This window comes from Manis pentadactyla, chromosome 1, assembly GCF_030020395.1.
Source record: "Manis pentadactyla isolate mManPen7 chromosome 1, mManPen7.hap1, whole genome shotgun sequence".
NCBI classification, from domain to species: Eukaryota; Metazoa; Chordata; class Mammalia; order Pholidota; family Manidae; genus Manis; species Manis pentadactyla.
The window spans coordinates 23,428,345-23,452,718 of NC_080019.1; the positions used below are offsets into that span (position 1 = coordinate 23,428,345).

The 24,374-nt window shown below is 38.9% G+C and overlaps 1 long non-coding RNA gene across 2 annotated transcripts; it reads left to right on the plus strand.

Annotated features, from left to right (window-relative positions):
- The first annotated feature begins 4,121 nt into the window (after positions 1 to 4,121).
- On the plus strand, positions 4,122 to 8,288 carry LOC130681498 (uncharacterized). Of its 2 annotated transcripts, none has more exons than XR_008995735.1 (3): positions 4,122 to 5,023; positions 7,091 to 7,181; positions 7,687 to 8,288. It is a non-coding gene; the product is annotated as an uncharacterized LOC130681498 (long non-coding RNA). The 2 variants fall into 2 exon arrangements; XR_008995330.1 differs by lacking the exon at positions 4,122 to 5,023 and adding an exon at positions 5,100 to 5,257.
- Positions 8,289 to 24,374: the final 16,086 nt, after the last annotated feature.

Here is a 24,374-nt window from a genome sequence, read left to right on the forward strand (position 1 = left end):
CTGCTCCTCTCCAAAGGAATTCTTAGGAGAAAACGGCCCAAAGTTGTTTTTCTAGAACAAAACCCATATAAATGTTTTTCTAGACATTTAATCTGTATTAATTAAGATAGAGGCAGAAAAAATCACTTTTTTTCCTATAGTTTTAAACCTCATACTTTTGAAGGAGCAGTTAACATTTACTTTCTGAGGCCTCGAATTTTCAAATATAACTTCCATATCATACTCTCTGTCTTTTGACAGAGAGGCTATTGTGTTTCTCAGGCATGGGGTTTCACAAACGTTTATATAGATTTATTTAAAAAATGCATTAACCTTCTACTCGAACTCAAGAACTTGTCTCCCTGATATAAAATCAGTGAACAAGGTCAATTGGACAAATATATCTAGGCCTAAACTTTTCATTAGTTCATAGTATTACTTTTCCATAGATTTACAGATGAACATGCCTTTATACCAAAATAAACATTGCCCCCAAATTTCCCTTGCTTTTCTCTTTTCTGTTTTTAAGAGGAGGGCTTTATTTCAAAGATCCATTTTGGTGTCAGATAACTTCTTATATTACATCTATGGAAACCAAAGAGATCTAAAAACAGGAGCACCAAACATGCATTTTTAAAGGTAAACAACATTAATTATTGATTTCAGAATTTAGAGATTGCATTTACCCACTATAGAACAGGGCCGCCATAATCAACAAGATCTTCAATTAGCATTGGCTTGCCCTTAAAAAAAATCACAGATGTCAAAGAATTGTTTTCAAGAGTTGTTAGGCAACATAAAACTTGCAGTAAGCCAAGTTATAACTCCTGTGTTATTTAGGGCCTATAATTAATTTTTAAAAATCAAAACATTTTTAAAAATAGCCTTGTGTATTGAATTCCAGCATGGTGCTGCGTTCTGCAGAGCCACTTCTGTAAAATGCAAGTTTATTTATAGACTGCAAGGGACTCAAAGATGTTACAAAATACAAGGAAATGATACTCTAGAGGCTTTGTTCGGGGCTGTTTGGGGCTCTCTTAGAATGTTCAACTCACTTGGAGGCCTGCTTTCAATCTTCTGAAGCAAAAGGAATTTCATAAATTAAAATTGTTGACCAGATGGAATTTCCAGATTAATTTTTTAATGTTTGCTGTTAAACATAAGAATGAAAGGAAGAGTTCTGAGAGTAAACCCAATTAACATTTCATAAAATTTATTGCTTTAGATATGGCTTACCCTTTATTTTTATGATTTCCATCCACCATCTCCCTGGACAAACTGACCACTTTGGAAAACTGAGCATGGCCAGCCTCCCTCCCTCCTTCCCTTCCTTTCCTCCTGTTTCTTTTTCTCTCAGCTTACTTCTCCTTTCAAGTCCCCATCTATTCAGTGAGTAAGGCTTACTCTGACCTATTCCTTATGGATCTTGGTAGAAAGAATATTTTTAACAGACTGTAATAGCAAGCCACAGAGGCTAGAATTGGTGTCACTCTTGTACAAGCCTCTTAATTCCATCAGTAATCATCAACTAGCTTATAGTTTTAGAAAAACTAGTGTTTGTGATATTGAAAACAAGGCAGACATTCTCCCTATATTTTAAGTTATTTAGAAAGTTTTTCAGCTTTATTGAGGTTTAATTAACAAAGTTGTAAGTATTTAAAGTGTGCATGATGTTTTGATATATGTACATATTGTGAAAGAATTCCCATAATCAAATTAGTTAACACATCTACCACCTCACACATTTACCTTTTTTATTGGTGTTGATAACGTTTAAGTTCTACACTCTCAGAAAATTTCAATTATACAATAGTGTTATTGACTATAGGCATTATGGTATACAGATCCTCAGAACTTTTTCATCTTATATTTCACCAACCTCTCCCTATTCCTCTTCATCCTCACTCCAGCCCCTGGAAAATACTTTTCTACCCTCTGTTTCTGTGAGTTCAACTTTTTAATTTTTTTTAGATCCCACATGTAAGTAACATCACACAGTATTTTTATTTCTCTGTCTCTGTCTGGCTTATTCACTAACACAATGCCCTCAAGGTTCATCCATGTTGTCATGAATGACAGGATTTCCTTCTTTTCAAAGGCTGAATAATATTCATTTTCTTATCCATTCATCCACTGATGAACACTTTGTTTGCTTCCATACCCATTATGTGTGTCCATACCTACCGTGTGCTACAGTGGACACAGTAATACAGATATCTTTTCAACATAATGATTTTGTTTCTTTTGGCTTTATACCCAAAAGTGGGATGGCTGAATCATATGGTAGTTTTATTTTTAATTTCTTGAGGAACCTCCACTTTCCTATAGCAGTTGGATGTTCTCATTCACACTCAGGATAAATATATTCATTTGGATATGTGGGTATTGCAGAACTAAATGTCTGAATAGAAAATCTGTCCTACCAGACGGAGAATCTTGAGTACAAGGATCATATATTTTATATTTAATGTCTTTCAATTCTTAGCACTATGCTAACTGTACTGGCTACCATCTACCTACTGGTCCTGGGAATAATTTCCCCTTCCCACCCACACCATCCACATGACTATGTTAGGGATTGCCAAACTGAAGTAGGAGTCCATGCCAGGGCTGGCTACATAATTTGTGGGATCTAGTGAAATATTAAAATGCAAAATCCATTACTCAAAAAAATTATTAAGACTTCCTAAATGGCAACAGCAGTGCATTAAGCCAAGCACGGGATCCTTCTGGGCCACTGTACAGGTTGCATACCCATGAAGCTGGCCCTACTCTCTCCACACACACACAACACACAGCCATGGTTTACTGGGTCCTGGAGAAAAGGAATACCTGCCCAAGTAGGAACATTCAGAACCCTTTCCTGGTTTATTTGTTTGTTTGTACCAGAACTAAGGCAAGAAGTTTTTCCCCATTGGGTAAAGCCAAGGACCTATCAGCATCTTGTTTCCAGCCATGTGAGAAAACCATTGATGTGTGGGACACATATCCCTGCATTCTACCTCAGACATGTGCAGGGTAACTTTGTATATGCCGAAATATTATGTAAGACCCTGAAAGGTTAGATAAGATGACCTCTTGAGCATTTTCAAGATCTGTAATTCTCTGAATCTATAATCAGATTCTGTAAGACTGATTTCATCTACAACCATAATGAGTAGGATTACAGAAGAGTGTGATTACTTATTTTTCTCATCCAAGGTTCATAGAGCAGTCATTTGCTTAGACCTTGATAGTATAGTGACTACTGAGATTTTAAAAGCCCAAAGCCCTATCTCTTTAAGGCTGGCCATCAGCCAAGGCAGTTTTTTAGCAAGGTGATTCTGAATGCTTCCTTAGGGAAAAATCACTTAGGTCTAAGCAAAGAAAATCTCATACTCCATGGAACCTCTGTCACCACAGTTTCAGCCTTCCTCCTTTTCCCAGTTGTACAACTCCAAAGAATTTTCTCAAAGAGGATTCACAAAACACTGGTAAATGAATAAATATTGCCTCCTGGTAGACCTCTTAACTGGCATTCTTCTGGGAGCTAATTTTAGAGGATAACTTTAGGGGCAGAGCACAGTGATTTTCTATGGACTGGGGTTCAGGCTTCAGTGTTTTCTGAGAGTTTTCTATTATAATATGAGACTCTTCAAGGAAAGAAATGAGGATAAGGATTAAATGAAGGCCATAAATGAAGTCTAAACAAGTGGTTACTTCCCAAACACACACAGAAACCAAGGGAAAACCTAGCTGTGTTTATTTAGCCATCTCAACTATTTTAAAATAAAAATGTATATAGATTGAAATCTGTTTCAATGAGATATAAGTAACTCCTCAAATATATCTGAAATGTAGGGTCCTAGATACAGAACAGTTTATTGCAGAATAATATTAAAGCAGGTTTTCATTCCTGGGAAGACTTTTGTTTATGTCACCTCTTTGGAAATTTGTGAATATGGGCACTGGATCTCACAATGGTGAAAGCTTATATTTTCACAGTATGTACCAAGATCCACACAGACCCCCTTTTCCCTAATCCTAGCTGGGTTAATATTGAGGGCCCTGCTTCTGTGCACTGCCTCAGAGGTGACAAATTGATATGTGTCATAATGATGACTTGCTCTTACATTAATATTTTTAGTTCTTTCAATTGAGTACAACTTAACTTTTTATCTCCTAAGTAAAAACAGAGTAAAGCTACAGTGAGAGTCATAGGATGGGTCGTGTATGGAAGTCTACAAAAACAGCCCCTAAGGGAAGGCTCTTGCAAATGTCCAGGAGATTATGTCCATATGTCTTTCTGGAACCTTTGCCAAGATAGTCACAGGATCAAAATTACTTCTTCATGCCCATTATGCAGTGTCACATCTTACAGAGCCAAAGGAATAAATTCCAGACATGCAGAACACACATCACTCCGGCCTCTCTCAGGCAGGCTGTCAAGTCCATGGAACTAATGCACAAATCATAAAAGGGCAGCCAGAGCCTTAAGACTCTTTGCTAACCTGTTCCTTACTGGTTGCTTTCCTAAAGCAGTGGAGTGGGGAACCTGCCACCAGGCTGTTTTCCTCCACACTGCATTGCCCCATGCAGGTACTCCAGATGAGAAACACACAGGGCAAGGGAGGGAGCAGAAATGGAGGGAAGAGATTGTGTCAGGCAGAGAAGGAGAAAAAGTGCTAGATTTGAGAGCTCTCTAGTAAAGGACTGACCCCCAGATGGTGACTGGTGCAGCTTGTCCTTTCACTGGGCAGAAAAGCACACTTGAGATGCCCCTCCTCCTTTCCCTGGATGGCCTTCTCTTTCTCTTCCTCCCTCTGGTCTGTTCTCCACAGCTGAATGCTTCTGAATGTTTTCACTCTCAGAAACAGTATGATTCCTGTCAAACCACAGCATAAACTTTTCAGAAAAGCTCTTGAGCTTTCATTTCTGTAGCCAAGATCAGCAATCTGTCATGTACAGTGGCATTTCCAGCTGACTGCTAGAAATCTCCTCCGGGATGTCCTGCCAGCACCCTGAAATCAACACGTCCACCATGTCAGCAGCTTCCCTCCTGCACGTAATGTTCCTTGCCTGGACTATTCTCTGTTAATAATTAACCACTCTCTCAGTCATTCCAGCTACAAATATTGAAATTATGTGTGAATCTTGCCTGTCCTGTCCTGTCACATGTGTTTGCTGAATGCCCAGTTTCTGGCATGAATGACTAAGTGGAGATGATGCTTCACAGGAAAATAAGCAGATGAATGAGAGAGGATACCAAGTGCAGTTTAGGATGCATTGAGTTTGACATGTCAGTGAGACATCTAAGTGGATATATGCTGGGCTACTGGAAAGTATCAGTCGGAAAAACAAGAAATATCTTTATACCAGTATAACACTGTATTGATGATAATAGTTTTATTTTAAGCCTTGAAATTGGTTAATGTTCTGCAACTTTGTTCTTTTTCAAAGTTGTTTTGGCTATCCTAAGTCCTTTGCATTTCCATACACATTTTAGAATTGGTTTGTCAATTTCTAGAAAAAACATTGCTGGGATTTTGATTGAGATTGCACTTTGAATCTATAGATTGATTTGGGAAGGGCTGACATTTAACAATATTAAGTCTTAAGTATGTTATATTTTTGGTGCTGTTGTAAATGGCATTTAAAAAATTAAATTTCTGATTATTTGTCACTAGATTATAGAAATACATATTGTATTCTGCAAATTTACTAAAAATTACTTAAAAGTTTATTGGTTTTATTGCAGATGCCATCATATTTTCTTCACAAAACAATAATGCTGCCTGCAAATAAAATCAGTTTTACTTTTTCTTTTAAATTCAGATGCAATTTTTGCTTTATTACATTGTGTAGAACTGTTAATACAAGGTTGAATATGAGTTGTAAGAACATTTATTCTTGCTTTGTTCTTAATCTTAGGGGGAAAATATGTTTTTATATATTTAATCATTCAGTTACCAGTTCTAGCACTCCTTGCTCCATTCTGTAGATACATATTTCTATATGTTATCATTTCTTTCTGCCTGAAGGACTTTCCTTTAATATTTCTTATGGTCCAGGTCTGCTGCTGACAAATTATTGCAGCATTTGTCTGTAAAAAAAAAAAGCTTTTATTTTGCCTTCATTATTAAATGATTTTTCCCCCAGCACAGAATTCTGTGTTGATAGTTGTTTTTAACCCTTTAAAGATGTGTTCCAAAATCTTCTCACTTCCATTGTTTCTGGAAGAAATCTGCTGAAATCCTTATTGTTCTTTTTACCTAACATGTCTTTTTTTCCTCTAGCTGATTTTAAGTTTTTATCAATGGTTTTGAACAATTTTATTTGATGTGCTTTGTGCTTGAGATTTGTTTAGCTTCTTAGATCTGTGGATTTACAGGTTTCACTAGATATAAAAAATTTTTAGCCATTACTCAACTTAGAATTTTTTTTCTGGCTTGCTCCCTCCTCCCTCCCTCCTCTCCTTATTAAGCTTCTTCAAGATATCTCACAGCTTACTGATGGTATTGTCATTTTTAAAATATCATTTTTCTCTATGTATTTTCATTTGGATAGTTGCTATCACTGTATCTTCAGATTACTGATCTTGTTTTCTGTAACGTCTCATCTGCCATAAGTTCCATCCAGTGTATTTCTCATCTCAGACATGACTTTAGCAACGAGTTCTGTGATGGAAGGAGCATCACTTATCAGGTGGACCTTCAGGATTCTAAAGAAATTCTCCAAAGTGGGCATTTGCCATGCATTTGCTGATCTTCTCTTTTTACAATTTTAATTTTTATTCATGGTACATGTACATGGTTCAATAAGCCAGATAGATTCTTAAATTATATGTATTAGAACTGGTTTCAGCTACATTTAACAGAAAATGAAAATAACAGTGTCTGAAATATAGAAGGTTTATTCCCTCATTGCAAAATATTTTTAGTGCTAGATAGTCCAAGGCTTGTTTGGCAGCCCCTGAAGTTATCAGAAACAAAGCCTTCTAGCTTTCTGCTTCTCTGTTCTTAGTCACAATAAGCTACAGCTATTCATGCATTCCAGGCAGCAGAAAGAAAAGAAAAGGGAAGGACAAAAGGCATGTCATACCCAACAACTTCTGCTTACATCTCATCCACAGTTGCACTGCCACACCTAGCAACAGTGACTGAGAAGAATGGCATTTATCTGCTGTCCTGAATAAAACTGGGATTCTATTACAATGGTAAAAGGTAAGAATGGTAGGTAACAATATTTCTGCCATAGTTTCTAAGAGTTATATCCTCTATGCCATCTTCCTTCTCATACTGATTCCTACTTCTTAGAGGCAACTATTTTCAATTCTTTTATCTGTCACCCCTAACATTTACCTTCATACTCAGACAAAAACAAGATTGTGCTTCTAATTATTTTACTATGGAAAATGAGAAGTTTAGCTTACTTGCACCCTAACGCTTATACCACTACTACTTCCCTTAACCCATTCTTCCAATATAATTATGTCATAATTTTATTCACGCAACACTCAAGGCTTATATGTCATGACCCTATTAATATGATTCAAAACTGTGTTATGTAGTATCTTGTAATTACATATCATTTTTTAATTTTCACTGGATTATTTTTTCCTTTGCTTAGTTTGATATGTCCCTAAGTTATTGCTAAGCTTTTAATTAAAGTGTAAATTCCATCTCAGGATGACCAAAAATGTGTTTATCAATTTCATCTTTTTTTTAGAGACATGCTTCTGGAATCCTCTGTTTCCTGTTGTTCTGACCTTGGCTGGTGGCTCCCTGGTCCTGATACACAACTGCCTTCCTGAACATCCCATCATCACTATCCTGGGAATTCCCTCCACTTCTTGAATGTGTTGGGTCTCCTATTTCCTTCCCCACACTGTCTTCCTGCTTGGTTTATTTCCTTGTTTTGTTAAAGCATATTCTCTAGTAGCTTCTTGAGAAGGGACACATTGGCAGTAAAATATTTTTGAGATGTATATCTGACAGCATCTTTGTCCTAACCTCATACTTAACTGATAATTTGGATAGGCTTAACATTCAAAGTTGGAAATAATTTCCCCCAAATTTTTTTGTTTTGTTCCCTAGACTCTTTAAGGCATTGCTCCATTCTAGTTTTCCATGTTGCTATGAAGAGTGCTATGCCATTCTGTTTCTCAGTCCTTTTATGTCTTTATACCTGTTTTTGAATTTTTTCTCCTTGGATACGTTTTGGATCTTCTCTTTCTTCCTATTATTCTGAAATTTCATAACAATGTCTTTTTGTGCAGGTCTTTTATTTATCTCTTCAAATGGACATTCTATGACTGTCTCAGTTTGAAGATTTACATCTTTTGGTTCTGTAGAAAATTTTGAATTGTTTTTCTGGTTTACCTTCCTCTATTGGTCTTATCCCAGGGCTCCTACTATTCATTAGGAGGCAGGCCTCCTAGATTGATTTTCTTTCTCAGTTTCATTGTTATTGTGGATTTATGCTGTTTATGCATTTTCTATCATTTTTATATAATTTCAAGAAGAAATAATGATAAATATATGTATCCAATCCCCCGTATTTAATTGGAATTAAATCTCTGGCCTCTTTTCAGATATTTTTATTGCAGGTAGGGAAGCTATTGTAAAAAATCCATTTGGTCTCTCTGAGATGAAAGTCAGATTTCCTTTTGTTGGTCTGCTTCCCCCACCTATCAAACTTTGCTTCAGGACGTTTACACAAAGTAGAAACAAAGGCAAGTAAATACAAGTAGAACAGGACCAGGTGCAAGCCCCTTGGACATGCTATTCACACTCTCTCATAAGGTTTATTTATTTCAGAAATGAGGGACAATAATGCCTACCTTTTATATCTCAGGGTGGTTGTGATGGTCAAATGAAAGCATGCAAATGGACATTATTGGAAAGAAACATAGTGATACATTAACGTGAAAGATTATAATGCTCAGAAGGAACACAGAACCTCCTCATAAACAATTAGAACTTTTTGCTGGTTTTGACCAGGGAAAATGAAGTAAAACAAGAATAGAAAAAGCAACAGTAAGGTAAGCTACTCTTCAAGGTCAGTGAAAAGGAAGATAACAGTGAAAAGGAAGAAACCATAGGCAGTGGATGGAGCAGAGACCTTTGTGATAGACAGACAGGGTTCACATCTGATTCCAGAGCTTATTGGGCCCTCCGTGAGAGTCTGTCTGCAAAATAAGGAAAATAATGCCTACCCTGCAGTGATGTTGTGTGAAACAAATTGGCAGAGATTAAAAAGAAAAAGAGAAAAAGTAAAGACCCTGGCACATAGCTGGCATTTAATACATGGTAACAATTATCAGCGGTTAGGGGTTTGCTGGTTCTGGAACCAGGATGCTTGGCTGTCATATTACCATTTATGACTTGTGTGATTTGGGGAAAATTATTCAATCTCTCTGGGCCTGTTATGTAATCTGTAAGATGGGATAGTAACAGTAGCCACATTACAGGGTGGTTATAAATATAAAGTAGGTTGGTCAATGGAAAATGTCTGGAATGGAGCCCTGGCACATAACCACCACTCAAGAAATGTTAGGTATTATTATTATTATTAGCTATTAAACAACAAAGCAACTATTTCAGCCATGCATTAAGTCATCATTCAGTGTCCAAATAAAGTCACAGATGAATTTAATTTGGCTGCTAAAGTAAGTTTGCACATAATAACTAAACAGAAATGATTTGTCCTGGTACCAGATGGTTCATTATTTAAAGGGCCTCCAGTCCTGTATTCCTGGTCCCAAAGGTCTTTCAGCCAGGTGTGTCTGGAGCAAGAAGAGTTGAAGACATTCTGAAGTCAGGGCTCTGGGCCAAGTCCTGATTCTGTCCTGAAAAGTAGAAGCCCTGAACTGGGCAACAAAAAGGGAAAGAGAAATGAATTATCTCCTAAACTGCCTTCCTTCAAGGGTATCCCTGAAAAGCTTCAGACATTTAAGTCTTTCCATTTGATGCAAAAACTGAGAACTTACAGAACTCACTGAACTTTTCCCTCCTGACTTTAAATATTCCAATAGTAGTTGCCTACCCCAAGCAATGACTAGATTAACAGTGGAACCTCCTAAGCCACTCACCAGCCACCACTTACTCTGCCTTGCCTTTGACTCTAAGCCGCCTCTGCCCTGGGCCTGCCAGCTCCTGCTCTGGCATACTTCCATATTATGAGGATGGCTGCATTGCCTAAATGGTCAAGTAATACCTGTTGGATGAATAATTAATGGCGGTAATAGAGTGAATATTTTTGTATTCACACAGTAGCACACATATGATAGATGAATGTAACACATAGCTTATGTTTTTAAAGGTAATATCTAGTGTTTGCTGCCCTCCCCTAGGCTCGTGGTCTTGCACTGTAGTGCTTTAGTGTCTGTGTCTCCTCCGAAAGACTGTGAACCTCTCAAAAGCAGGGAACTTAGTTTTCTCATCTGTAGTATATGAGGAATGGATGAGTGAATGAATCTATCCGTGTTTGTTGAGCTCTGAGCAATGATCTGGACATACAGCAGTGCTTAAGACAGACGAGGCCTGTGATCTCATGGAGCTTCCATTTTAGAGGAGGAAACAACCCATAAATGAATAAACAGACAGGGTAATTTCAGTTAACGAATGTAGTAAACCCTTCATATATCCCATCAATGCAGATTTCTTTGCATTTTCTTGTAAGGGAAATGTAGAGTGTAATTTGGCCCTGAGTGTCTTCTCTGTGCAACATATCTCTGTGGAGAGAGAAGGTATAGGCTGTAAGGATTTACCTAAATTACTGAACTGTAATGATCTAGTCCTCCAAAACGAGACAAGCAGCAACACTGCTAAAGGGCATTGTAGCTTGGCCTGCAATTTGCTAATCAGAGGCTAGAGGTGACATGCCATAAAACTATACAGGCTTTTAACTGATAGGTCTGCAGAAGGTTCAGCAGCAAGTCTGTGCTCTGTAATTGGAAGTTTAAGGCACAAATCTCAGGTCATTTAAATAAAAAGCTCAATATTCCTTGCACCTTCTCCCTTTTGTAAAAACTGAAGGAAAACAGACTCATCAGAAATAATCTGATAGAGGTCTGTAACTTCTAATGAAGAATAAATTGATAGCTATGGACAACTAAGTCCTTACCCATAACACTTGTAACTTGTAAGTGTAAGAAAAATACCTTCTTAAAAACAAGATGAACATATTTTGGAAATACTCTTCTACATGTCTAAGTGATAAAAGGAAAATAAACTTAATTAATCTAGACCAAATTTCACCCTTTAATACACACAGATAACTCCCGCTGAGATGATTATACAAAAGCCAAGGCTGGATTTGAATCTCAAAATTATATGTGTTTTTCCAAGAGCAGTTGATCTTTAGCATGTATGCATGTGCTCTGTATCCACATCATGTTTACATGTGCAGTGTTTTTCTGCGTCTCTATGCACTGCTATGAAGAGAAAGGTTTTTGACAACTGAATGAGTAGAAATTAGGGCTAAGAGGATGAGTACACACCCTCCTTCTTGTTAAATGCTCCCTACTTGTGGCTTTCAAGAAAGCTTCAGTTTTAGGGGTTCATGTGTACATGTGCGTGTGCATATATGTGCATGTTTGTATGTGTGTGTGCATGTAGAGATTCCTTTTCTGATCCTCTGTGGTTAGTTAGTAGTCTGTGGGTGGTCAGGAAATAGGATAAATAAAAAATGGGGCCATGAGACAGAAATATTCCCAAGGCACATTATACCACTGCCTCCCTCTGCCAGAGTGGCTTGGTTAGCTTCTTCTCTCCCTTCTATAGATGGCTAAGACAAAGAGGGGAAGTAAGAGAGCTACTACTTTTCTTTCAAAGCCCTATTCCTCATGTCCAAAATAAAGCTTCAGAATCTTGGAATGGAAAACATTGACACTTGTGCGGAGGGGGTGTACCTTCAAGTTTGTATTAAGCTGAATTCTATAATATGATAAAAATAAATTACGTATTTCATTCTAGGCATCCATGAAATAGAATAAATTATTCCAAAGAGATTATTCCTTAGAAAAGAGCGATTATACAATTTCTCCTCTTACCCTTAATGTTTCACTTAGATTTATATTCAGAATGTTATCAGAACACATTCATCCAAGCAAGATGCTGCCCCAAAATTCCAGTTATTTACTCTCCTTATATAATTACATATGCATTTATGAAGCCAAAGGAAGTACATGCATGCAAATAGACACAAGAACACACGAACACATGAACACGCAATGCTCCATTTCATACAGTGCGGTTGCTTTTGACAGGCGAATTTCTAGTAAGTACCCATTTCAATAGGTTTCACAGCTTAGCTATTCATCGTCAGACAGGGTGTCTGTGTTTCCCCTATGCACTTCCAGTTTGCAGAATAGCGCCAGACTGGCATCTTGTGACTTGATAACAGATTTCATTAATAGTGCATCCAGTGGTCCTAACCTCCAGTCCCCGTCAGCTGGAGGGACTCTGGCAGTTGGTGCCAGCCTTAAGCACTGCCAAGGTTGGGGTGCACACATGCCAGATCTTGCATAAGAGGACAACTGTGAATTCACACTCTCTGTTTGCACAAGGAGTTGCAAAATGGGAGCTTTGAAACTAAAAAGATGAGGGAGGAGAAAGGGGAAAAACTTTCCTCCTATCTGCCACCCTCACATGGTGACATCTGGAGTGAAACAAATTCACCATTGTTTCACTAGATTGGGTCCAGCCTATTTCTCTGCTGTATTTATCCCTCCAACACATTGCTGGTTCTCAATGATTATCATTATCATTATTAATGATGGTAATAATTGACAACATGGTAAATAACTTGAAAAGAGCTAGTTTCCTGAAGAAAAAAAAAGTCACTGTAATAATGGCTCTTTTACTCAGTAATAAATAGCACATTTGTGTCTTGGTATTTTAAATTATGTCTTTGTTTGCTGAGGCTGGAGGGCATAGGGTGCAATTTTGAAATACAATAAATGAACAAATGAATTAGCATTAGGAAAAGGGTACATGTTAATCAAAACCAGCCATTTGGACTTTGGGTCCTTAATCGCATGTACATTTTCTGTTAGGCTTCCTTCTTTCTAATATCACTTATTTCTGGATTTGCAGAGCTGGCCTTATCCTTAAGAGGAGGAGAATGTTGCTTATTGGGTGCTGAGGATTTTAGGCTATGCCACATAAAATAACTCCATCTGAAGGAAATACCCTTTAACAGAGGCAAAGCTTAAAAGGCAAATACACCAGCAGGAAGAACTGAGAAGGACCTGGGAAGTTCCTGAGTCACTGAGCTTTTCTCTGTGACTTTGATCAGTCAATAGCAGGAGAGAGAAGACAGACCTGGATAATCAGTCTCTGAAAAATAGAAGGTTAATATGTTTTTTTCCAGAAGACTTGCCAATAGTCTGCTCAATAGTCTGATTGAAAAAAATGTATATGTTTCCTCCTACCTGTATCTGGAAACATTTTCCTGCATTTATCTGCAGGAAATTATTTACCTTGTTAAATAATTTTAATTAAACTGGAATTAGAAGAAAATAACATTTCCTTCAATGTGAAAAAGATACTCAAGGTTTTTCACCTTTATTCTTTCTGTGATTTACAATGACATCTAATATTGAAATAAAAACTCAAATTTGATGTATGGAGCTTGATGTGCACTTATTTTAGGAATGGTTTGGCATGAATGTATTTGTGCAACTGAACTCATTTGATTTAAAAGATGGCAGAGTAGATTTTGCCTAGAAAACCCCTTAGAATTCCAAATATACATTCTCTGAGGTATGCATTTATTTTCAGAATCTGGTAGAAAAAGATAGGAATCCATTTCAACTGAGAAAGCCTTTCTTGAAATATCAGGTTGGTAGATAAGGTGTCAACTTGGTGGAAGTAATAATAATAAAGATGATAATATCTCATTGAGAAACAAAATGAGCAACATTTCATCCCCCCTTTTCCAGAGCACCAGTGGCTGGTTGTATTGCATCTACAGACTATGAATTTACACCTGCTCCCTAATGCCTCAGTTCCCAGCTTAGGGCTCCTCTACTTAAGACCCTAAAGAAACTCACACATACTTGGCAAATCATTGTTCTAGCTCCTGCTTCCAAGCTTTGTCATGGACTCCTCATTTCCTTTACCTGTACAGTTGGAAAACATCTTGCCTTACACTTTAAGGTTGAGTTCCATCTTGGTCTACCATGGGCTGCTTCTTGGAGCCACTGAACAGTGTCTGAGTATGGAGAAGGCTCTCTACTAGCTCTCCTGTGTTGTTCTGGCTGAGCTAACAACTTCATGCAGCTGCTGCCTCCGGCCCCTTCTGCACCACTCCAATGGGACGCAGCGTCCCTCTTCCTGTGTGAGGGTCTTTGCTCTTTCCACTGTGCTTCTCAGGATTGTGTGAAAGCTCTATGGAAACTCTCCTCATGTGGTCTTGTGCTAGCTTCTTAGGGCTACTGTGAAAAATCACCACCTATTGGGTACTTTAAAACAACAGAAGTTTATAACTGTATAGTTCTGAAGGCTCAATGTCCCAAATCAAGGCGTCAGCAGGGTTGGTTCCCACTGGAGGTTCTGAGGGAGAATCAGTTTCACATGTCTCTTCTAGTTTACTCCAGTCTAGTTTACTTCTCCCGTGGGCTCCTCCCTGTTTATGTCTTTTCTTCTTATGAGGACACCAGTCATATTAGATTATGACCCACCCTATTCCAGGATGACTTCATCTTAACTTGTGTAGGGGAGGAAAAATAATTTTCCCTCTACCCTTCTGAGTTCTTAGCTGAGCCTCCTGTAATAAAAGATAGATTATGAAAAGAAAAATGAGCAGAAGTATATGAATATGCATACATCATATATACATGGAAGATGTCCAAGGGAAAATAAGTAACTCCCCAAGGTGGCTTAGAATTCAGTATTAAATACCATCTTAGTAGGGAAAGGGGAGGAGGGGAGAGGGGGTGTTGGCCTCTTAGGGGAGAGTAAATGACTTTTAGGAAAGGTGAATGGGCCCTTAGAAGAATAGGTGGGAGGTATAATAGCTGGTGACAGAGTTTGGGGGTGGTGTCCCCTTCTAGTATCCTCTCCTCTGGGGAAGGTCCATCTTTCCTGGCTGAAGAAACTCACGGGGATGGGAATTTATGACAACCAATTTCCTTTTGGAGGATCTGTCTTTGGACAGATAGGGGCTTTCAGAAAAAGCTTCTCCCTGTATTTGCTGTTTTTCAAGTTCCCACAGCTCCAAATAATTAATATACCTAAGTGGCATATTTTGAAGTGGCATGTCCTGAACTCCTACAGTCACATTTTAGGTGGCATTTCCAGCTACTCTCTACCTGATTACATCTGCAAAGACCTTATTTCCACATAAGGTCCCATTCTGAGGTACTGATGGACAGGACTTTAACATATCTTTCTGGGAGGACACAGTTCAATTCCCAACAGTATTATAATCTTTGTTTACATTGTCACCTTTCCCTTGCATTGAGCTCTGAGAGGACCCTTTTGTGTCAGCTGTGTCTGCCCCAGCACCTGGTACATCACAGTGCTCAATAAATAATGACTGATAAATAAAGAAGCAAACTTATGTATTCACAATCACTGGATTGGGAATTGGGGAAATATAGATACTTGAAAGAAAATGGCCCCAGACTCCCACTTAGGTGTGTAGAATTCATTAATCCTGCAGAATATTGACTGCAGTGGGTACAAACACTACAGTGTTTTACTCTGTAAAACTAGTTTCAATATTTCAATAAACGTGACAGAAATGGTACGTCTATCCACAGAAAGGCTACAAGGGCTAACCAAAATGTCAAGTTTTTTTGCTGTTAACTCTGAATTCCTATTATATGGGAACTGAGAGTGGTTCAGAAAAGCTGAAGCTCAGCACCTTCTCTACCCAATGACACTACAGGGTCAATTTGCAGGAGCCAAGTTCTAAGCTGGGTGGTCTTTTCCAGAGTCCCAAATGGAAAGTGGGAGCAAGAACCTGCATTTGTCCTTGGTGTTTCCCTCACTAACTTCATTTATCTCCAGCAACTGCTGTTCTCTGGGTCAAAACTGTTTTATGGACTCTCTCTCCTCTCTTCTTTCTTTCCACTCTCAGGCTTTTGTTGTTTTGGATCTTTAACACTCTCTGCATTATGTCTTCCTGCTATTGAGCACCAGCCTTGCTAGCTTTCCTTCTTGGGGGAAAGGGATGGCTTCTTGCACAACAGAAGAGTTCCACTACTGACCCTCATTAAAGTGTGTCTTAGGCAGCTTTGGACAATTCTCTCAGTACAGATGCCTGGTGAGTAAATCTACTGCTTTGCTGCATAATATCATTTTGCATATTAGAAGGGACTACCACCCTCATTCTTTTTCTTTGTTATTCTAATCTCCCTCTTGGCAGATGGAAACCTTGGCCTGCTACTACTGAAGCAAACAGGAAAAGCTAATTAAATAATTTTCAAAACATCACTTCTAATAATATTAAGTAATTACAAGGTACTCAGTGATGAATGCTGAGGAAGAAATTGACTGGGTGATGATACCGAGAGAGTGACTTGTGAGGAGTTCACAGAGGGCTTTCCAGCACACAAACAATCTTGAAAGGGTATAGGTGTAAAGAGCATGAATATGGAGTAAGGATTATTTTGAGCTGAAGACAATTAAAAAAACAAAGCAGACACAAGAAAAACTGTTTTCCCCCCTCTCTTCCAGGAAGGTTAAGATGATTCTTAATCACTGGAGACAAAATGTAGCCTCCTATCAATCCAGAGGTGGCAGGCACCGGAGGAATCTACATAATACGCCTTGCCAGGCTAACCCTTATCTTTCATTAATTTCCTTCATATATTTACCTTCCCACAGTTTGCCACACCTAAAAGCCTATAGCCCTTTTCCTCTGTCTTGTCACTTCTATACAAAATTTATTGTTCTTTTGCTATATAAAATGCTATATGAGCCCAAGTTCTAACCACTCCTTTGAGTTACTCACCACTGAGTTCTTCTATGTATAGGTACAATGTATGTGTTAATATATTTGTTTGTTTTTCTCTTGTTAATCTTTTATTTTTTTTGTCAGTCTAATTTGGAAGACTCCAGCCAATAAAACTAAAATGGATCAAAGTAAGATGGATCAAGTTAAAACTTTTTTTTTTCTCCCCTACAGGGGAAAAAATCTTCGAGGAAGGGCCCCAAATGAACCACATTTCCCCACTGCCTTGACTGGTCAACCACTTCATTTTGCTTTACAATTTCCCCCAGTTAAGTCAGATTGATAAGCATGTTCCTAAGGATTTAGTCTTGGGCAAGTCTTGTGACACTCCCAAATGCTCTTATTTAGTGACTATTTAAATGTTTTTTTTAATTGAAGTATAGTTGATACACAATATTATATTGCTTTCAAGTATACAGCATAGTGATTCAACAGTTATGTATATTATTAAATCTCACCCTACTTTCTTACTGTTTTAGGAACCTGTCATTTTCATGAGGGAGCCTGGAGGAGGCAGAAAGAAGAACCAGAAGTTTTGTGATGCTATAACAGTGGTGACAGTGTTTCTCACCTTGGTTGTTCATTAGAATCACATGGGATCTTTAAAAAAAAAGGTGTGTGTGTGTGTGTGTGTGTGTGTGTGTATATATATATATATATATATATATATATATATTTATTTATTTATTTATCAGGCAATGAATTCTAGAAGAACTGCTTTTGGATTTCTATAGTTAGGTTGGGTCCATGCTACTTCTTTTTCAGGTGTTGGCATTGGCCTGTGTTTGGAAGACATTCTTCAGCCTGTGGCACTCCCTGTCTTCTCTTCTCAAACCTTGGCATCACATATCTGACCTTAGCGTGAGCCTGGGCTATACCATTAGACAGCTGGGGACAACTGTGTCAAGACCTGCAATGTCATTGCACCCAGTGTCATGGATGCCTGAGTGAGCTCTCATGCAAAGCTCACATCATGCACAGTGTATGTCTTATCACAGCAGAAGGGTGTGGTGCTGAGTGTGAGAGCTCAAGTTAGGGACAGTTCTCCTTACAAGAGACTAGAATTTTCTAATGAAGGTATCTGCTATCTCTGGCCTTTGGCAACATAACACTCATATTTCTATTTTACCCATTCTAGATAGAATTAAGAATAAGATCATTAATCTTATTTCTTGAAATTCTACAGCCTGCCTTTATTCAGATTCCTCAAAATTAATAGACTAGATTCACGTGGGTTCACTGGGTTGGTGTGGCCTATGAGAGTCTGAAGTCTTGGCAACAGTAAGTTAAGGTTCCTTTCTAAAGTTGGTGAGAAAGAGGCCATTAGGAGTCAAAGGTAAGGAAGTACCTCACAGAGAGCTGAGGGTGCTGAAGGAAGTATGGATTTTCTAAAGCATCGGCCGGATCATTCATTATTTTCTTCTTTTATTTACTGGCTCAAAAAATATTTATTATACACCATTGAGTTGGATAGACTCTGTAGGTGCCTGGCATATATGTTTGTGGAATGAGTAGATAAAAAAAATGATTTGTGAAAAGAACTCCTGAATGGCCCCGACTTGCTCGTGTCCTAGACTTCCCGACTGGTCATTCTGGGATGAATGTGGGTCACACGCTCCCGCTTACTGATTTTTCCAGCTACCTTTTCTTCCTGGCTAGTTGTTGGACTGGACTTCATTTCTATCTCACTCCTACATCCTCTCCACATAAGCCTTTGGCTTGCCAATCATGACATTCACATTATAAATCCATTCTTACGGTTTTATATCCTGTAGGAAACATTGGGGTTAACTTCAATTAGTGTTCATAAACAAATTATACCCTGCTTTTCTATTTGTATCTTAATTTTCCATATGCTTCCTTTTTTTTTTTTTTTTTTGTTTCTATTGTTTGTCCATTTTTCCCCAGGTGCTATTTTCTTGTTCATACATAAATCAGAATGAAGGAGGGCTAGTGAAAAACCCTGTTTAGGAGAAAACCTGTGAAAAGGATGTCCATATTTACTAAAGACATTTTTTTTCTTTTTATTAATTTTAATTGATGCTATGCATTTTGCTGAGTTGATAACAGGAAACAGCTGAAACCAACTCTTATTATTAGGGTCCTGATTGGCCCCTTGGCCCTGGTCTCTTCCTCCAGGATACCCTGTACAGTAAGCCCTTAACAAATGTTCATTTAATGACTAGAAAGGAAAGAGAGAAGCTTTTTAAAACTCAAATTAGTTCAATAAAGAGATTGAAATGGAAATAAGATTTCAGAATTCTCTGTGGGTCTTGTTTCTCATATCTGCCTTTTCTCTATTAGCATTGATCACTGAAAATTGACTGCATTTAATTTCAAATTTATTAATTGATATGCAATCTTTTTCCCCTGAGAAATCAGTGTTGTTTGACTACTTATCAACTTGATGTATTCAATTAATTTTTAAGCCTCTGACTCATTTTTTTATCTGACAAGCCTGTTCCCAACTTCCAAATGGTTGAAATTAATTACCCCTCTAAAACTACTGGAAAGTGAGTGGTAAAGCTTAAGGTAACAAGAAAATCTCAATTTATGGAACCCAATTTTCCAGGGATGTGGGCTTCATGAAATGAAGATGACTGTCACAATCTGTAATGTAAAATCTGCCTCTACTCAAGGCGGTGGCAGAGGCACCCACATGAATGTCTCAGGCAACTCCAATGAATTGTCCTTCAAACACCAGTTATGTGTGTTAGTGGGGATTTCTGTTTTGTCAGCTTGTCCATTTCATACACTTCTCCTGTTCTAGGCTTCTTTTCCCCTCACACCATCAGATTGGTAGGATCGGTCTGTGATTTCCTTCTCTACTCAAGTTTCCCAACAACTTTCCCTTCCTCACTTCCCAAGAACAGCTCAGGTTTCTCTCTGGAGATGAATCTTTCTCTTTTGGAGTTCCCTTTTCTTCTTTTCTAGGTTGGGCTTTTGTTGACACATTTGTTTGACAGTCAGCATTTGTTACCCAGTGAAAATGTCAACACCTGAGAGTTTCTTCCCAGGCCTTGAAACATTTCCTGAGAACAATGGGCTGATTTCCATATTTATAGAATATTCTTTTTTAATGGAAGTGCCCTTGACCCTGACCTGTTCTGTAAAAATGAAATTTTGTTTTATTTTCTCTCATTTTATTGTTGGGTCTTGAACTCAATATTCTTATAACTGAAAGCTATATTTTGTAGCTTTTTTCCCCTCTCTGACTCATATTTAATGCTTTTACTTGGATCTTCAGTTAATTTAGCATGAAAAGTGACATAACAAAGTGTAATCAATTGGCTAAGAGATTGCCATGTGTGCCTGTGGATTTTTAACTATACAATCAATGAGTTTACTCCAGGTGGAGTGTCCTAATGTAAAAGATTAACTCTTATTGCTTAGAAGCCTGGTATCACCTATTGGCAGTCGTTATAAAGAGCTTAAAATGATGAAAGGAATAGGGAAAAATCATGAGGCATAGAGGGGGAAAAACCATTACAAGCCCATGGCTGGACTATTACAAACTGGAACATAGTATGTAGCTTCTTTTAGTAGCAATACTTGAGCTGCATCATAACCAGATTTTTTTTCTAAATGTCCCAATTAAGTTTGAGTATCTCTCCCTTTTCCTTGTCTTTCACAACCCAGTAAAGGGTTATGTTGCCTGGGGGTTTCAGCCCCAAGCAAATTTACTATGGATTCAGTGAAACTGGGAAATGACAACAGAACATTCTTGGGCTAAAGGGGTTTATACCTGGCTTTATCCTCCCAGCAGTAGGTCCAACACTAGAATCACATCTGCATCCAGCAGTCTGCAGGTCCGTAATCCTCCTTTGCCTCTTCCTCTGCCCAGGGTACTGGGCTGAGCTCTTTATATAGCGACTCAGTCAATAATAGCTCATTGCCTACAGGTGTAGAACTGGTAGCCTAGCAGCAGGCCAATTACATCACCAAGTAGTTTAGGGTCAGGTGACGATCCTGGCCATAGGAACTTCCAATTTCCCCATAGGGAGAATTTAATAACAGTCAATACAACAGATTTTCTTCAAATCTTGCTGATGTTGATGAGATTTCAGATCTGCTTCATAGTCTGCTGTGATTTCTAGCTCTCAAGAAACAAACAATGATTGTTTCTTCATTTATTTTCCTTCCACCTCTCAAAAGTTAAAAAAATTTATATGAGATTGAAAATGGATGTCTACATTGACTGTGGAAAAAAAGAAAATAAGCCAGCAACACTCTGCCTGAAGTTTCAGTATAAAGAGTGGTGTCAGGCCCCTGTAGCTGACGTGGCAGCCCTGGCTAGTCCTAACCCTTTGGCCTCCCAGATCCAGATGGAAATCTTGGCCAAACTCTGGTTGGCCTGAATTTGATGCAAGGTCAGCTCAGAGGACAAAAGGAAAGTGAGTGCACTGCACACCACTTTCTTGTTCTGAAAGTGAAATTTCTATCAAGAAGGACACACCGCTCCTTCTCAAACCACCAGTTTTCCCCAGGGGTTCCTTCATGGCTGTGTGCCATAGTCACAAGACAATGTTACAAGCTAATTAGTACCAAATATTGGGGCTGCCAGGATAGCTGTCAGCAAACTCTAGGTCTCAATGACCGACTGTTTAGTGTTCCTTTTCTCAGATTTAAACTGCACCTCTTTCTCCTCCTTAAGGGACTTTCAATACCACTCAATAACCTAGTGTCTCCAGTGCAAAATGTACAGATATACTTACCTGAAAGTTGCCTTCTTGTAGAGAACAAGTCCCTTTGGATTTAGTTGTAAGAATAACTCATTCTGCAGAAAGCCAGAGGTACCCTTGGGGGAGAAGGGGTGGTAAGTAGGATATCTTGGGGGGACCCTTTGCAGGTCAGGATGGCTCCTACCCAGCTGACTCAGGGTTCTGAGGGGGCTTAAGGCTAAGTCAACAAGAATACAGTGTTTGCTTAAGCTAGAGTCAGAAGGGCCAGTAAGTTTGAGTGTTTTAGATAAAATTCTGTATTTGCAGCATTACAGCTCTGTAGAGAGAGACATTCTACAGTGTTTCTTTTGATACAGAGCTTCTTTTAGAAGACTCTAAAATGACTTATGACAATTCAGAAAGACATTAGTTTAGACTGGTGTACTTTGGGGAGAAAGTGAAGGCTTCTATGGCCAGAATTCTCACCTGGCCCTGGTTGGCGTGCTCACTACACACATATGGGAAATATGTTGTTATTGATTCTATGTAAAGAGCTCCATCCAGTGCTCTGGGCTGCACAGCTGCAGGGCTGCAGGAAAGCAGAGGCTGGAGTGGTGGCAGCGCAGAGGACAGAGTGAGATGGCTGTGGGGGCAGAGAGGCCCAGAGGCAGGGACTGGCTTGGTGCACGCAGACTCTCTTTGAGTGGATGGGATTCTAGTGATTGATCTGCCACTGTGGGAATAAAGTTGGGTGTAAACCCTTTCACCCCAAGAACATTCTACTGTCATTTCTTTGGTCACACTGAATCCATAGTGAACTTGTCCGGGACTGAAATCCCTTGGCAAGACAACCTTGCAGATTAATTATGATGGCAAAAAATAGTGTGCACGTATCTGTTGAGAACTAAAGATTGTTGGAATAAACTTTGTGATAAATTGTTAATGGGGAGTTCACAAAATTGTTCATTCATGGAATTCCTCTCACTTTATTGAATAAAACAGGCTGACAACAAACACACACATACACAAGTACATGGAAAGAAGATAGGAAGGAAATGCATTGAAATATTCACAGTGATAATAAAAAATGGTGGCATCCTGTTTTCTTTTTTGTGGTGATATGTGTATCCTAAATTTTCTAAAAACTGCATACAATAAAATTATTAAAAATTAAACATCATTTCATCTTTTAACACAGCACCTGGTTTTGAGGGCATTAAAAAAGAACACAAAAATGTATCTTTTGACTCAGGAAATGACATGGAGACCAGAAGCACCGAGTCAGATGGCAAGCTGTAGCAGGTCAGCCAGATGCCTCGGCCCTCCGGTGTAGAGAGTGGCCATGACGGCTAACCGCGGTTCCGGTAACCAACCAAAGAGAGAGAGGCTTTCATTTGAATTGTCAGCCTTTGACTTGAGATACAGTGTGAGTGGTTTTAACAGCCAAATCACATCTTGGCGAACAATGTCACAAAGATAGAAAAGGAGCATTATATTTTTTATCTCACAGATGTCCTGAATAAAGTACACTTGGTTCCAATTTCATCTTGATAGCGCATCACAGATCACAGTGACAGCCTTGCTGGAAAATCGCTGATACTGAGTTCAGCTTGGGTTTTTCCACTCTGGGAGGAGAAACTCTGTATTTTCATTAGCTCAGACCCATTACTATTACTTCCCACTTTAAAAGTCTTCTTGGGTTTGGTGGATTTCTTAGCACAGGTACCAGAAAGTCCTGGGCTCTAGAGTGTGCAGGTGGGATGGGTGAGCTTCAGCCAGGATCCCTTCTAACTAAACACACCGTGGTATCACCTACCATCTGCCACAGCATATGCTTGAAAGACATGGTTTACAAACTAAGAATAGATAGGAAAGCTCTGGTTTTTTATAGGCCCACATGATCTCCAGTAGAAAAACTTAGCTGTATTCTCAAAGGCATCATAAACCAGAAATAATAATGACCTGTAGTTCCTTGATAGAGGGAGAGCTCACTTACTAAAAGGTCCAGGTGACCTGGCAGAGGGAACACAGCTTTTCAGGGAGAAATGCTCTGCTCTGCCTTCTCCCTGGTAGGAGCAGATCTGTGAGTACCAAAGTTAAAGGCTCCATGGAAGGTCACACCATCAATAATCTTAGGTTGATCCTAGAACTTAAAGGGCTGGGTCCTATTTGGTTTGGGGCTTTATCTTAACTAGAAGGCAATAAAAGAAATAGAAGAAAGTTAGGGACAGGGCCACATGACTCATGAGAGGGAAGTTGGACGTAGCAGACATCAGACAGCAGACAAGAACAGAGAAACAAACAGCTGTCTCCATGGACGTCACTATTGTCAGGAGCGTGAGTCAGCATCTCTTTGGTGTGTTGGTGCCTCAGGGCCCCAGGGAGACCTGGCAGAGGGGGAGGAGAGAGGCAGAGAGGAGGAAGAGCAGAGGAAGAAAGGAGAAGGTATAGCCTCAGAAGCTGCCCCAACTAGACTGGGACATGTTGAGCGGGAAACAGGCTTCTAAGGTTCTGCTGTTCACAGCTCCAGGAGGTGATGGTCAGCAAGGGACCCGTGACTAGAGGGGAGACAGGGTGACCACCCCCAACAAGTACACACTGAGCAGCAGTGATGTGACACTGGTTGACTCAGGAGTACCTTAATTCTAATCTTAATCTCCCAAAAGAGTCCACATTTCTGAACCATCCATCAAAACTGTCATTAATGCCAGTGAGTTTTGTTGTAAATTAATATTTTTTCCTGGATCTAAGTGGGAGAGGATCATACATACTTAAAGTATATCCCAA